The sequence below is a fragment of the Neovison vison genome, chromosome 8, assembly GCF_020171115.1.
Source record: "Neovison vison isolate M4711 chromosome 8, ASM_NN_V1, whole genome shotgun sequence".
NCBI lineage: Eukaryota > Metazoa > Chordata > Mammalia > Carnivora > Mustelidae > Neogale > Neogale vison.
Window position 1 is genome coordinate 24,221,112 of NC_058098.1, and position 16,150 is coordinate 24,237,261.

Consider the following 16,150-nt stretch of genomic DNA (forward strand, 5'->3'; position numbering starts at 1 on the left):
GAAAACAGTATGGAGTTTCCTCAGAAAGTTAAAAATAGAGTTACCTTATGACTAGCAATTGCACTACTAGGTATGTACCCCAAAGATACAAATGTAGTGATCCAAAGGGGTACCTGCACCCCAATGTTTATAGCAGCAATGTTCACAATAGCTAAAGTATGGAAAGAGCCCAGATATCCACATGACCAAAGTGGAGGTGAGATTACACACACACACACACACACACACACTACTCAGTCATCAAAAAAACCCAAGTCTTGCTCTTTGCAATCATGTGGATAGAACTAGAGGGTATTATGCTAAGGGAAATAGGGGAATCAGAGAAATATAATTATATGATCTCACTGTTATGTAGAATTTCAGAAACAAAACAGAGGAGCAGAGAGGAAGGGAGGGAAAAATAAGACAAGAGGTAATCAGAGAGGGAGAAAAACCATAAGAGACTCTTAGTCATAGGAAACAAACTAGGGTTGCTGGAGGGGAGGGGTTGGGATGGGGTAATAGGGTAATGGGCTTTAAGGAGGGCATGTGATGTAATGAGAACTGGGTGTAATATACAACTGATGAATCACTGAACTCTACCCCTGAAACTAATAATACACTATATGTTAATTAATTAAATTTAAATTAAAAAATGAAAACTATAAAATGCTCCTGAAAGAAATTAATAAATAATGAAAGACTTAAATAAATGGAAACATATCTCATGTTCATGGATTGGAAGACTTAATATTGTTAAGATGTCAATATTATTGTCAATATTGATCTATAGATTCATTGTAAACCTTACCAAAAACCCAATGATATTTTGGCAGAAATAGAAAAACATCATCCTAAAATTTACATGGAATATAAACAGCCCACATAATCTTGAAAAAGAAGAACAGAGCTGAAGAACTTATACTTCCAGATTTCTAAACTTAGGTACAGGAGGCTAGAAGATGGAGAGTAAGAAGACCCTAAGCTCACCTTGATCCATGGATACAACTAGGTAACACTCACATCAACATAAATAACCCAGAAAACAACCTGAAGACTGGCAGAACAACTCCACAACAAAAGGTAAAGAAGAGACCACACTGAGAGGGTAGGATGGACAGAGACACAATAGGGAGCAAAATGGACCTCTGCTATCAGCTGGGTGTGGAGAGTGGGCCTTGGGCATGGAGAACAGAGAGAAACAGACTATCACACAAGAGTTTCCACACAGGGAAGACAAATCCCCATAACATTCGGTTTTGAAAGTGAGGGCCAAATTTCATAAGGTCTTATAATCAGTGAGACTTAAAACCTGGAATTTTAAAAATTAGTGTCTGGTTCTGGGAGAGCTGGAGGACAATAGGAAGCTGAGTAGCCACCCTTAAAGAAACCACATGACATGGCCTAGGAAAATGTCCTTGGATTACAGGAGATGAGATTATTTTAGGCCTTATGAATGACATTGTAGGAGCCAATAAGAAAGAAATAGCCCTAATAAATGATTTGACTGTTAATTTACATCTTCTGCTATTATCCTTGTGTAAGCCTACACCAAGATGGTATAAAATTCTGAAAGCCAAAGCCTTCCCTTCAGATCACTGTGCTATTGAGTCACAGCTTCAATTTCATAGGCTTAATATTGAGAAAAGCATGTGGGTGATAAAGCCAAGGGGGGAAGAAAAGATTGAGTATAGAGGATATCCTTGAAGTAATTGAGAAGGAAGGAGACTCAGTTGCAGTGGTCCTGTTCAGTGGGCTGCATTTTAACACTGAATAGCTCTTTAATGTATCTGCCATCACAAGAGCTGGACAAACAGAGAATTGTTTTGTTGGCTTTGATCTAGCACATGCGGTTGGAAATGTTGAACTCCGCTTACATGACTGGGGAGTTGATTTTGTTTGCTGGTACTCCTATAAGTATTTAAATTTAGGAGCAGGAAGTCTTGCTGGTGCCTTTATTCATGAAAAACATGCCCATACAATTAAAACTGAGCTAGTGGGATGGTTTGGCCATAAATCAGCACCTGATTTAAGGTGAATTATAAACCGCAGTTAATCCCTGGGGTCGATGGATTTCAAATTTCAAACCCTCACATTTGTTGCTCTGTTCCTTACATGCTAGTTTAGAGATCTTTAAGCAAGCAACTATGAAAACATTGAGGAGAAAAATCTACTAGCAGATACCAAGAAACTGTACATAATTATCCATCCCACATAGAGGATCATAGTTGCCAGATCACACTGACATTTTCTGTTCCAATAAAATGTGTTTTCCAAGAACTAGAAAAACAAGGAGTGGTTTGTGACAAGTGAAAACCAAATGGCATCTGAGTGGCTCTAGTTGCTCTCTACAACTCTTTTCATGATGTTTATAAGTTTATCAATCTGCTCACTTCTGCACTTGACTCTGCAGAACCAAAAATAGCAGTGTTTTCTAGAACAACTGAAGTAATTGTTATTGAAAGCTTTTATCGTTATTTTATTATTATTCTCAAATTTTAGTAATTGGAAGTTTTAAAAAACTGATTACACATAACTGGCAAAGAATTATATACTTTACAGAAAAAGCGGATATATTTTTTTCCAAGAGTCTGTGATTCTGAGAAATCCACATGTCTGTCCATTCTTCATGTTTGGTGGATCAAAGTTTTCACTGGTCCAAGTATTATTAGCTATTAGCTAGCTGTCATATTTCATGGTCAGTGAATGTTTTATATTGATTCAGTTTATAATTTGACTGATAATTTCATAATATATGTGTAATTTTTTGTGTCAATTTTAGAAATGTTACTTTAGTTTTAATTTACCAAAGGGTTTCTTATAGATGTTGTAATTTCACAGTCTGATATGTGTATAATTTTGCAATATTCCATCCAATTTTAATCTAAGGAACAGAAAATACATTTTATAGGGCAGTAGCTTTCAAATGTTTTGGTCACAATCCACACTAAGAAATATATTTAATATCAGGGACTAGTATTTATATGTGTTTATGCCTTATCTTGTTGATTCTAATATACAAATGTTTTATATTTTAACATCTGTGAAAGAATTTTTCTTCAATTTTCAGTCAACAATTCTTGCAATTGCCATTGACCATTCTTTCATGTTACCATCCCTGATATTAGCATGCATCTCACAATGAATAGATGATTTTTTAAAAAATGGTATATATATCAAATGGTATATATATCAAATGGTATAATGTATGATATGTATATCATACATTATTTATCTGCTATTTATTATTCATTTTATCTCATTACAACAAGTGACAGCTGAAACTCATTAAATTTATTTCCCACCAACTCTTGGGTCCTAAACCATTTTACAGAGTTGTCCCTTTATTTGGTATTAGCGTAATTTCTTACTTTTTTTAAATGGGGACTTGTCTTGATAAAAGACTTTAGATGTTACCCTGTCTCTAAAGTAGTGAAACAAATCATTCCAAGACACCTGTGATTGAGAATTAGAATCAGCAAATGAGTGCTTCATCTCTCAACCTCTAACCCAAATCTATAGATCTTTCTTTCCACTAGGAAAATTACAGGTACATTCAACCCTACTGGACTTCCGTGGTTTTCAGCTGTTTATGTTACAATCATTATTCATGGATTGGCAAAATAGTCTTCATTTATATATCTGGGCAGCAAGAAAGATTGACTACAACATACTTCGTGCCCCTGATGAACAAATTTGAATGAAATTAATTTAGACAATTAGAGTTAAATAAAAAGATGCAGAACTGACACCAATACCAGCCCATACTGATATGTACTGAGTACTTACAAACACCATGTACTGTGTTGATCTATTTATATGCTATCTTACTTATTTCAGTGTTTGCATAACTGCTTTAGCAAAGCTTCCCCCTCCAACCTTTGGCAAAACTCATCTTTGTAGATGAAAAAGTTCTCAAAACTCTAGAATTCAACCATATACAACTTCATGTAGAAGAAATTGTTTGAATCGCACAGTGGTAAACAAAACAAACATGGTTTCAGCTCTCAAGGAACATGCAGCTTAGTGGGAGAAATAGGTAGTAAAACATATAAACAAGTAAGTATATGATTACAAACTGTAGAATTTGTGAAAGAAAGACAATACTGTAAGAGAAAATCTCTTTATAAAGGGTATTAATTAGATGGTTAAGTAAGGGAAGGCATATGAAGGTGTTTAACAAGTTTAAGTTCCAAAAAATCACGGTAAAATTTTTAAAAATAAAATATCGTGCTAATCACATTAAATTACATTAAATTATATATACAAATTATTCAAAGAATAGTCAGCACTGGGGCACGTGGGTGGCTCAGTGGGTTAAAGCCTTTGCCTTCAGCTCAGGTCATGATCTCAGGGTCCTGGGATCGGGCCCCACATCGGGCTCTCTGCTCAGCGGGGAGCCTGCTTCCCTTCCTCTCTCTGCCTGCCTCACTGCCTACTTGTGATCTCTGTCTGTCAAATAAATAAATAAAAATATTTTTAAAAAAAGAATTGTCAGCACTTTGTCTTCATCACACAGGTTAGGAAACAGAACATTAGAAATTCCCTTTCTCCCTGTTTGTATTCCCTTCCACCCCAACCCAGAGGTAACCATCAAACCATATTTTGTGTTAATCATTCCCTTACTTTCACTGAAATTTTACACCTATGTATGTACCCATAATTTTGCCTGTGTGTGAAAAAATAAATTAAGAAAGAAAGAAAGAAACCACATGACAAACAAGTGAAGGGGGGAATATAGTATACAGTGTAGAGCAGCAGTGCGTAAATTCCTGGAGAATAGGGGAGGAAGAATAGTTTACTCATTTCAGAGTGTGTCCTAAGGGGCAGGGATCATAAAGGAGCTAGCAAGAGCCATTTCTCTCCTCTACTCCACAGCATAAACACACAGCACCCTGCAGGAGCAAGCATAGTGCTGATACTCATGACCTAACTTGCTCAAGTGACTCTCAATATAAACTGCTATATGCAGAAAATGTTATATACAAACCTAATGGTAACCACAAATCAAAAACAAGTAATGGATAAAAATAAAGAGAAAGGAATCCAAGTATATCACTAAAGAAAGCCATCAAACCCTGAAAGAGAGCAAGAAAAGGATCAGAGAACTACAAGACAATTACAAAACAAGTACCAAAATGGAAATAGATAAACACTGTGCATTAAATAACTGGATTTAGGAGTGCCTGGGTGGCTCAGTGGGTTAAGCCTCTGCCTTCTGCTCAGGTCATGATCTCAGGGTCCTGGGATCGAGCCCCACATCAGGCTCTCTGCTCAGTGGAGAGTCTGCTTCCCTTTCTCTCTCTGCCTGCCTCTCTGCCTGCTTATGATCTCTCTCTGTCAAATAAATAAATAAAATCTTTAAAACATAAATAATTAAATAACTGGATTTAAAATAGGAACCTAAAAGTGGCAATAAATACATACCTACCAAATAATTACTTTGAAAGTAAATGGACTAAAGGCTCCAGTCAAAAAGACATAGGGTCCCTTGAGATAAAAATATATGTTTATAAAAAATAAAAAATTAAAAAATTAAAAGAAAAGACATAGGGTGATGGAATGGATTAAAAACTAAAAACCAGTATAGATTATGCTGTCACCATTTCAGACCTACCACTCATTTCAGACCTAAAGATCCATGCAGATTGAAAAGTGAGGGAACAAATATTTATAATGCAAATGGATGTCAAAGAAAGCCAAGGCAGCAATACTTATATTGGACAAAATAGATTTTAAAACAAAGACTGTAACAAGAGATGAGGAAAAACACTACTTAATAATAAAGAAGACAATCCCACAAGAAAATATAACAATTGTAAATATTTAGGCACCCAACATGGGAGTACCCAAATAGTTAACAGGAAACATAAAGGAATTAATTGATAATAATGCAATAATAACGGGGTACTTTAACATCCCACTTATATCAATGGACAGATCATCAAACCAGAAAATCAACAAAGAAACAGTGGCTTTGAATGACACATTGGACCAGATGGATCTAACAAATACATTCAGAACATTTCATCCTAAAATAACAGAATACAAACTGTTTCCTCTTTTTTATTTTTTAGAGAGTGGGGAGGTGCAGAGGGAGAGAAAGAGAAAGAATCTTCAGCAGGCTCCATATCCAGCCCAGAGCCCAGTGCAGGGCTCAATCTCACAACCCTGAGATCATGACCTGAGTCAATATCAAGAGTCCATGCTTAACTGACTAAGTCACCCAGGTGCCCAAATACACATTCTTTTCAAGTGCACATGGAGCATTCTCTAGAATAGTCCATATATTGGGCCACAAACTAAGTCTCAACAAACTGAAAAAGAGCAAAATCTTACTATTCATCTTTTCTGACCATAAGGCTATGAAAGTAGAAATCAACCACAAGGAAAAATATGGAAAGAGCACAAGTACATGGAAATTAAATAACATGTTACTAAATAATGAATGGGTCAACTACGAAGCCAAAGAGAAAATCAAAAAATATATGGAGACAAATGAAAATGAATACACAATGGTCCCAAATCTCTGGGATGCAGCAAAAGCTGTTCTACAGGGGTAGTTTATAGCAATACAGGCCTACTTCAAGAAAAATCTCAAATAAACAACCTAATCTTACATCTAAAGAAGCTAGAAAAAGAAGAACAAACAAAACCCCAAACCAGTAGAAGGAAGGGACTAATAAAGATTAGAGCAGAAATAAACTAAATTGAAACCAAAAACAACAAACAAACGAAACCCCAATAGAACAGATCAGTGAAACCAGGAGATGGTTCTTTGAAAAGATCAACAAACTTGATAAGCCCCTAGCCAGACTCATCCAAAAAATTTTTTTAATTAAAATTTTTTTTAAAGGAGAGAGGACTCAAACAAAATCAGAAATGAAAAAGGAGAAATAACATCTGACACTACAGAAATACAAGGGATTATGAAAGAATATTATGAAAAATTATATCCTAAAAAATTAGACAACCTAGAAGAAATAGGTAAATTCCTAGAAACATATAACCTCACAAAAAATTCCTAGAAACATATAACCTCACAAAACCTCACAAAACCTCAGGAAGAATAGATTGCCAGCAGTGAAGTTGAATCAGTGATCACAAAACTCCCAACAAATAAAATTCCAGGACCATGGGGCACCTGGGTGGCTCAGTGGGTTAAGCCCCTGCTTTCGGCTCAGGTCATGATCTCAGGGTCCTGGGATTGAGCCCTGCATTGGGCTCTCTGCTTAGCAGGAAGCCTTCTTCTCCCTCTCTCTCTGCCTGCCTCTCTGTCTGCTTGTGATCTCTCTCTCTCTGTCAAATGAATAAATAAAATCTGAAAAAAAAAAAAAGTCCAGGACTAGATAGTATCCCAGGTGAATTCTATGAAACAGTTAAAGACCAGTTAATACCTATTCTTCTCATCTATTCAAAAAAAATAGAAGAAGCAAGAAAGCTTCCAAACGCATTCCGAGAGACCAGCATTACCCAAACACCCAAACCAGAAACTACAAAAAAAAAAAAAAAAAGGAGAACTACAGGCCAACATCCCTGATGAACACAGATGCAAAAAATCCTCAATAAAATATTAGCAAACCAAATCCCACAATACATTAAGAAAATCATTCACCATGACCAATTGGGGTTTATTCTTGGGATGCAGGCATGGTTCAGTATTTGCAAGTCAATCAGTGTGATACATCACATCAACAAGAGAAAGTATAAAAACCATATGCTCATTTCAATAAACTCAGAAAAAGCATGTGACAAAATGCAACATCCATCATGATAAAACCCTCAACAAAGTAGGTTTAGAGAGAACTTACTTCAACATAATAAAGGCCATATATGAGAAACCCACAGCTACATCATTCTCAATGGTGAAAAATTGTGAGCTTTTCCCCTAAGGTCAGGAACAAGACAAGGATCTCTACTCCCACTGCTTCTATTCCTTGCCATATCAAGGAAGTCCTTGCTATAGCAATAACACACACAAAAAGGAATAAAAGGCATCCAAATTAGTAAGGAAGAAGTAAAACTTTCACTATTAAGTGAGAGGCAAGATGGCAGAGAAGTAGCAGATTGAAATGACATCAGATCGTGGGAGTTTAGCTAGATAGGTATCAAACCATTCCAAACACCTACAAACTCAATAGGAGATAGAAAAGAAGAACAATAATTCTAGGAACAGAAAATTGACCACTTTCTGAGAGGTAGGATGTGCTGAGAAGTGAATCCAAAGCCACGGGAAGATAGACCACAGTGGGAGGGGCTGGCTCCCAGCAAGCAGCAGAGCAGAGCAGCACAAAATCACAACTTTTAGAAGTCTGCTCCACTGAGGGACGTTGCTCCAGAGACTAAGCAGGGGTGGAGCCCTCACAGGTACAGTGTGGTCTCAGCTCCCGTGGGGTCACAGAAAGATTGGGGGTGTCTTGAGTGTGGCAGGGCTGCCAGGTATTGGAGCGGGGAAGCCGACTATAGAGACAGAGTCGAGGACTGAGCTTTCAGATCGGGGTTACCTTAAACCGTGGCCCAAGGCACAGTCAGACTACTGCTCTTCTACCAAGGACCCCACAAGTGGCCAAGCCAGGGAGACTCACATTCCTCCTCTGGGAAGAGCAGCACGGCAGCAATCTGCTGGGTTTGGAGACTCCAAATGGGGCCATGCGCCAGAGATAGAAATGCTCAGTCACCGGCCAGGAGAGCACGGAGCAGGGCCGGAGACCAGGGAGACAGGAATGATTGACTGCTTATCTCTGAGGGTTCACTGAGGAGTGGGGCCCCAGCTCTTGGCTCCTCTGGGCTGGAAATTGGAAGGCTGCCATCTTCATTCCCATCCTCCAAAGTGGTATGGAAAGCGTTCAGGGAACAAAAACTCTGATAGTGAACTGGAGCAGATTACTTAGCCTGGTCCCCAGCAAGGGTGGTGCAATTCCACCTCAGGCAAAGTCATTTGAGAATCACTGCAGTAGGATCCTCCCACAGAAGATCAGCAAGAACATCCAGCCAAGACCAAGCTCACTGATCAAGGAAAATAGTGGAACTCCAGAGCTAGGGGACAGCAAAGCAAAGAATTCATGGCTTTCCCCTGCCACGATCCTTTAGTCTGACAAAATTAATTTTTTTCATTTTATTTTTTTCTCATTCTATTTTTTTAACTTTTCCTCTTTCTTCTTTTAATGTTTTTTTAAACTGATTTATCTTAACAATACCTTTCTTAAAAAATATATTTTTAAGCCTTCATTCTTATAGTCATATTTTATCCCTTCATTGTATTTAACCTTATTTTTTGTATGCATATAGGTTTTTTTTATTCTAAAAAAGTTTGGGATACAATTTCTTCTAATAGATCAAAATATACCCTAATCTAGCATATGGCTTTGTTCTAGTCTCCATCCAGCCTGAGCACATTCCCTCCTTTTTTTTTTTTCCCAACCAACTTATCTTATCAGTTCCTTTTTCAGAATTTTTTTTCTTTTTAAAATTTATTTACTTTTTATTTATTTTCAGTATAACAGTATTCATTATTTTTGCACCATACCCAGTGCTCCATGTAATCCATGCCCTCTCTAATACCCACCACCTGGTTCCCCCAACCTCCCACCCCCTGTCCCTTCAAAACCCTCAGGTTGTTTTTCAGAATCCATAGTGTCTCATGGTTCACCTCCCCTTCCAATTTCCCTCAACTCCCTTCTCCTCTTCATCTCCCCATGTCCTCCATGTTATTTGTTATGCTCCACAGATAAGTGAAACCATATGATACTTGACTCTCTGTGATTGACTTATTTCACTCAGCATAATCTCTTCCAGTTCTGTCCATGTTGCTACAAAAGTTGGGTATTCATCCTTTCTGATGGAGGCATAATACTCCATAGTGTATATAGACCACACCTTCCTTATCCATTCGTCCGTTGAAGGACATCTTGGTTCTTTCCACAGTTTGGCAACTGTGGCCATTGCTGCTATAACGTTGGGGTACAGATGGCCCTTCTTTTCACTACATCTGTATCTTTGGGGTAAATACCCAGTAGTGCAATGGCAGGGTCATAGGGAAGTTCTATTTTTAATTTCTTGAGGAATCTCCACACTATTCTCCAAAGAGGCTGCACCAACTTGCATTCCCACCAACAGTGGAAGAGGGTTCCCCTTTCTCCACATCCCCTCCAACACATGTTGTTTCCTGTCTTGCTAATTTTGGCCATTCTAACTGGTGTAAGTAAGGTGATACCTCAATGTAGTTTTTTTTTTATCTCTTTTTTTTTATCTCAATGTAGTTTTAATTTGAATCTCCCTGATGGCTAGTGATGATGAACATTTTTTCATGTGTCTGATAGCCATTTGTATGTCTTCATTGGTGAAGTGTCTGTTCATATCTACTGCCCATTTTTTGATATGATTATCTGTTTTGTGTGTGTTGAGTTTGAGGAGTTCTTTATAGATCCTGGATATCAACCTTTTGTCTGTACTGTCATTTGCAAATATCTTCTCCCATTCCGTGGGTTGCCTCTTTGTTTTCTTGACTGTTTCCTTTGCTGTGCAGAAGCTTTTGATTTTGATGAAGTCCCAAAAGTTTATTTTTGCTTTTGTTTCCTTTGCCTTTGGAGACATATCTTGAAAGAAGTTGCTGTGGCTGATATCGAAGAGATTACTGCCTATGTTCTCCTCTAGGATTCTGATGGATTCCTTTTTCAGAATTTTTAAAAAAATGTTCATCTTTAGTCATATACCATCCTTTCATTGTGTTAACCCCTATTTTTGTATATATATAAGTTCTTCTTTCTTTAAAAATTTGGGAGATAGTTTCTTCTAATAGACCAAAATACACCCAAAATCAAGTGGGTGGCTCTGTTCTATTCACCAGTCTCATTCATATATATATATATATATATATATATATATATATATATTTCTTTTGTTCCCCCTCTTTTTCTCCCCCCAGTTTTGGATCTCTTCTGATTTGGTAAGTGTACATTTTTCTGGAGTCTTTGTCACCCTTTTAGTGTTTTATTCTCTCATTCATATGTTCTTATCTGGATAAAATGACAAGGCAGAAAAAACCAACACACACACACACACAAAAGAACAAGAGGCAGTACTGATGGCTAGGGACCTAATCAATAGGGACATTGGTAATATGTCAGAACTAGAGTTCAGAACAACAGTCCTCAAGGTGCTGGCTGGGCTCAAAAAAGGCATGGAAGATGTTAGAGAAACACTTTCTAGAGAAATAAAATCTCTTTTGGGAGAAAGAAAAGAACTAAAATCTAACCAAGTTGAAATTTAAAAAGTTATTAATGAGATGCAATAAAAAATGGAGGCTCTTACAGCTATATGAGGCAGAAGAGAGAATTAGTAATATAGAAGACCAAATGATGGAGAATAAAGAAGCTGAGCAAAAGAGAGACAGACAACTGCTGGACCACGAGGGGAGAATTTGAGAGATAAGTGATACCATAGGATGAAACAATATTAGAATAATTGGGATTCCAGAAGAAGAAGAAAGAGAGAGGGGGGCAGAAGATATATTGGAGCAAATTATAGCAGAGAATTTCCATAATTTGGAAAAGGGAACAAGCATCAAAATCCAGGAGGCACAGAGAACCCCACCCCCTCAAAAATCAGAAAAAAATAGGTTCACATCCTGTTATCTAATAGTAAAACTTACAAGTCTTAGTGACAAAGAGAAAATCCTGAAAGCAGCTCAAGACAAGAAGTCTGTAACATACCATGGTAGAAATATTATATTGGCAGCAGACTTATCCACAGAGACCTGGCAGGCCAGAAAAAACTGGCATAATTTATTCAGAGCACTACATGAGAAAAATTTGCAGCCAAGAATATTATATCCAACTAGGCTATCATTGAAAATAGGAGAGATAAAAAGCTTTCAGGACAAACAAAAATTAAGAGAATTTGTAAACACCAAACCAGCCCTACAAGAATTATTGAAAGGGGGTCCTCTAAGCAAAGAGAGAGCCTAAAAGTAGTAGATCAAAAAGGCACAGAGACAATATATAGTAACAGTCACCTTACAGGTAATACAATGGCTCTAAATTAATATCTTTCAATAGTTACCCTGAATGTAAATGGGCTAAATGTCCCAATAAAAAGATGCAGGGTATCAGAATGGATAAAAATCAAAACCCATCAATATGCTGTTTACAAGAAACTGAAAGACACCTCCAGATTTAAAGTGAGGGGGGTGGAAAACCACTTACCATGCTAATGAACATCAAAAGAAGTCTGGGGTGGCAATCCTTATATCAGATTAATTAGATTTTAAGCCAAAGACTATAATAAGAAATGAGGAAGGACACTATGTCATACTTAAAGGATCTGTCCAACAAGAAGATCTAACAATTTTAAATATCTATACCCCTAACATGGGAGCAGCCAAACATATAAACCAATTAATAACAAAATCAAGAAACACACTGACAATAATACAATAAGAGTAGGGGACTTTAACACACCCCTCACTGAAATGGACAGATCATCCAAGCAAAAGATCAACAAGGAAATATAGGCTTTAAATGACACATTGGACCAGATGGTCATCACAGATTATTCAGAACATTCCATCCCAAAGCAATAGAATACACATTCTTCTCTAGTGCACATGGAACATTCTCCAGAATAGATTACATCCTGGCTCACAAATCAGGTCTCAACCAGTACAAGAAGATTGAGATAATTCATGCATATTTTCAGACCACAATGCTCTGAAGCTAGAACTCAACCACAAGAGGAAAGTTGGAAAGAACTCAAATACATGGAGGCTAAAGAGCATCCTACTAAAGAATTAATGTGTCAACCAGGAAATTAAAGAAGAATTGAAACAATTCATGGAAACAAATGAAAATAAAAACACAACTGTTCAAAATCTGTGGGACACAGCAAAGGCAGTCCTGAGAGGAAAGTATATAGCAACACAAGCCTTTCTCAAGAAACAAGATAGGTCTCAAGTACACAACATAACCCTACACCTAAAGGAGTTGGAGAAAGAACAGAAAATAAAGCCTAAACTCGGCAGGAGAAGAGAAATCATAAAGAGCAGAGCAGAAATCAATGAGATAGAAACCAAAAAAAACAATAGAACAAATCAACGAAACTAGGAGCTGGTTCTTTGAAAGAATTAGTAAGATTGATAAACCCCTGGCCAGACTTGTCAAAAAGAAAAGAGAAAGGATCCAAAATAAATAAAATCATGAATGAAAGAGGAGAGATCACAATCAACACCAAAGAAACACAAACAATTTTAAGATCATAATATGTTCTTATTACTCTACACCAGCAAATTTGACAATCTGGAAGAAATGGATGCATTCCTAGAGATATATAAACTACCAAAAACAAGCCAGGAAAAAAAAAAAAAAGAAAATCTGAACAGACCCATAACCAGGAAGGAGATTGAAGCAATCATCAAAAATCTCCCAACAAACAAGACCCCAGGGCCAGATGGCTTCCCAGGGGAATTCTACCAAATATTTAAAGAGGAATTAGTACCAATTCTCCTGAAACAGTTCCAAAATATAGAAATGGAAGGGAAACTTCCAAACTCATTTTGTGAGGCCAGCATTACCTTGATCCCCAAACCAGACAAAGACCCCATCAAAAAGGAGAATTACAGACCAATATTCTTGATGAACACAGATGCAAAAATTCTCACCAAAATACTAGCCAAGAGGATCCAACAGTACATTAAAAGGATTATTCACCACGACCAACTGGGATTTATTCCTGGGTTGCAAGTCTGGATCAACATCTGCAAATCAATCAACATGATACAGTACATTAATAAAAGGAAGAACAAGAACCATATGATACTCTCAACAGATGCAGAAAAAGTATTTGACAAAGTACAGCACCCATTCTTGATCAAAACTCTTCACAGGATAGGGATAGAGAGTACACACCTCAATATCATCAAAGCCATCTATGAAAAAACCCACACCAAATATCATTCTCAATGGGGAAAAACTGATAGCTTATCCCCTAAGGTCAGGAACATAGGAGGGATGTCCACCATCACCACTGCCATTCAACATAATACTAGAAGTCCTAGCTTCAGCAATCAGACAACAAAAATAAATAAAAGGGATCCAAATCAGCAAAGAAGTCAAACTCTCACTCTTTGCAGATGATATGCCACTTTTTGTGGAAAACCCAAAAGACTCCACCCCCAAAACTGCTAGAACTCATACAAGAATTCAGTAAAATGGCAGGATATAAAATCAATGCACAGAAATTGGTTACATTTGTATGCACCAACAACAAGACAGAAGAAAGAGAAATTAAGGAGTCGATCCCATTTACAAATGCACCCAAAACCATAAGATCCCTAGGAATAAATCTAACCAAAGAGGCAAAGAACCTGTACTCAGAAAACTATAGAATACTCATGGAAGAAACTAAGGAAGACACAAAGAAATGGGAAAAAAAAAACATTTCATGCTCATGGACTGGAAGAACAAATATTGTGAAAATGTCTATGCTACTTAAAGCAATCTACACATTTAATGCAATCCCTATCAAAATACCATCAGTTTTTTTCAAAGAAATGGAAGAAATAATCCTAAAATTTGTATGGAACCAGAAAGATCCCAAATAGCCAGAGGAATGTTGAAAGGAAATGCCAAAGTTGGTGGTATCACAATTCCTGAATTCAAGCTCTATTACAAAGCTATCATCATCAAGACAGTATGGTACTGTCACAAAAACAGATGCATAGATCAATGGAACAAAACAGAGAGCCCAGAAATGGACTCTCAACTCTGTGGTCAACTAATCTTTGACAAAGCAGGAAAGAATGTCTAATGGAAAAAAGAAAGTCTCTTCAACAAATGGTGTCAGGAAAATTGAACAGCCAATACAGAAGAATGAAACTGGACCATTTCCTTACACCACACACAAAAACAGACTCAAAATGGATGAAAGACCTCAATGCGAGACAAAAAAAACCCATCGAAATCTTTGAGAAGAACATAGGCAGAAACCTCTTCAACTTCAGCCACAGCAACTTCTTCCTAGAAACAAAGGCAAGAGAAGCAAGGGCAAAAATGAACTATTGGGACTTCATCAAGATCAAAAGTTTTTGCACAGCAAAGGAAACAGTCAACAAAACCAAAAGACAACTGACAGAATGGGAGAAGATATTCACAAATGACATACCAGATAAAGAGCTAGGATCTACAATCTATAAAGAACTTATCAAACTCAACACCCAAAGAATAAATAATCCAATCAAGAAATGGGCAGAAGCATGATACGCTCTAGTTCCATCCACGTTGTCACAAATGGCAAGATTTCATTTCTTTTGATGGCTGCATAGTATTACATTGTGTATATATACCACATCTTCTTTATCCATTCATCTGTTGATGGACATCTAGGTTCTTTCCATAGTTTGGCTATTGTGAACATTGCTGGGGGTTAAGGGGGTGGGAGAAGAATAAATGAAACAAGATGGGACTGGGAGGGAGACAAATCATAAGTGACTCTTAATCCCACAAAACAAACTGAGGGTTGCTGGGGGGAGGGGGGTTGGGAGAGGGGGGGTGGGATTATGGACATTGGGGAGGGTATGTGCTTTGGTGAGTGCTGTGAAGTGTGTAAACCTGGCGATTCACAGACCTGTACCTCTGGGGATAAAAATATATGTTTATAAAAAATTAAAAATAAAAAAAAGAAATGGGCAGAATACATGAATATCCATTTCTACAAAGAAGACATCCAGATGGCCAACAGACACATGAAAAAGTACTCAACGTCACTCAGCATCGTGGAAATACAAATCAAAACCACAATGAGATACCACCTCACATGAGTCACAATGGCTAAAATTAACAAGTCACAAAATGACAGATGTTGGAGAGGATGCAGAAAAAAGGGAAACTCTCCTACTCTATTTGTGGGAATGCAAGCTGGTACAGCCACTTTGGAAAATAGCATGGAGGTTCCTCAAAAAGTTGAAAATAGAGCTACCCTATGACCTAGCAATTACACTACTGAGTATATACCCCAAAGATACAAATGTAGTGATCCAAAGGGGCATGTGCACTCAAATGTTTATAGCAGCAATGTCCACAATAGCCAAACTATGGAAAGAACCTAGATGTCCATCAACAGATGAATGGATAAATATGTGGCATATCTATACAATGGAATAAAAAAAAATCCCAGGAGG

At 37.3% G+C, this 16,150-nt stretch overlaps 1 pseudogene; it reads left to right on the plus strand.

Annotated features, from left to right (window-relative positions):
* The first annotated feature begins 941 nt into the window (after positions 1-941).
* LOC122915363 overlaps positions 942-16,150 on the plus strand; it is a 39,533-nt pseudogene continuing 24,324 nt past the window's right edge.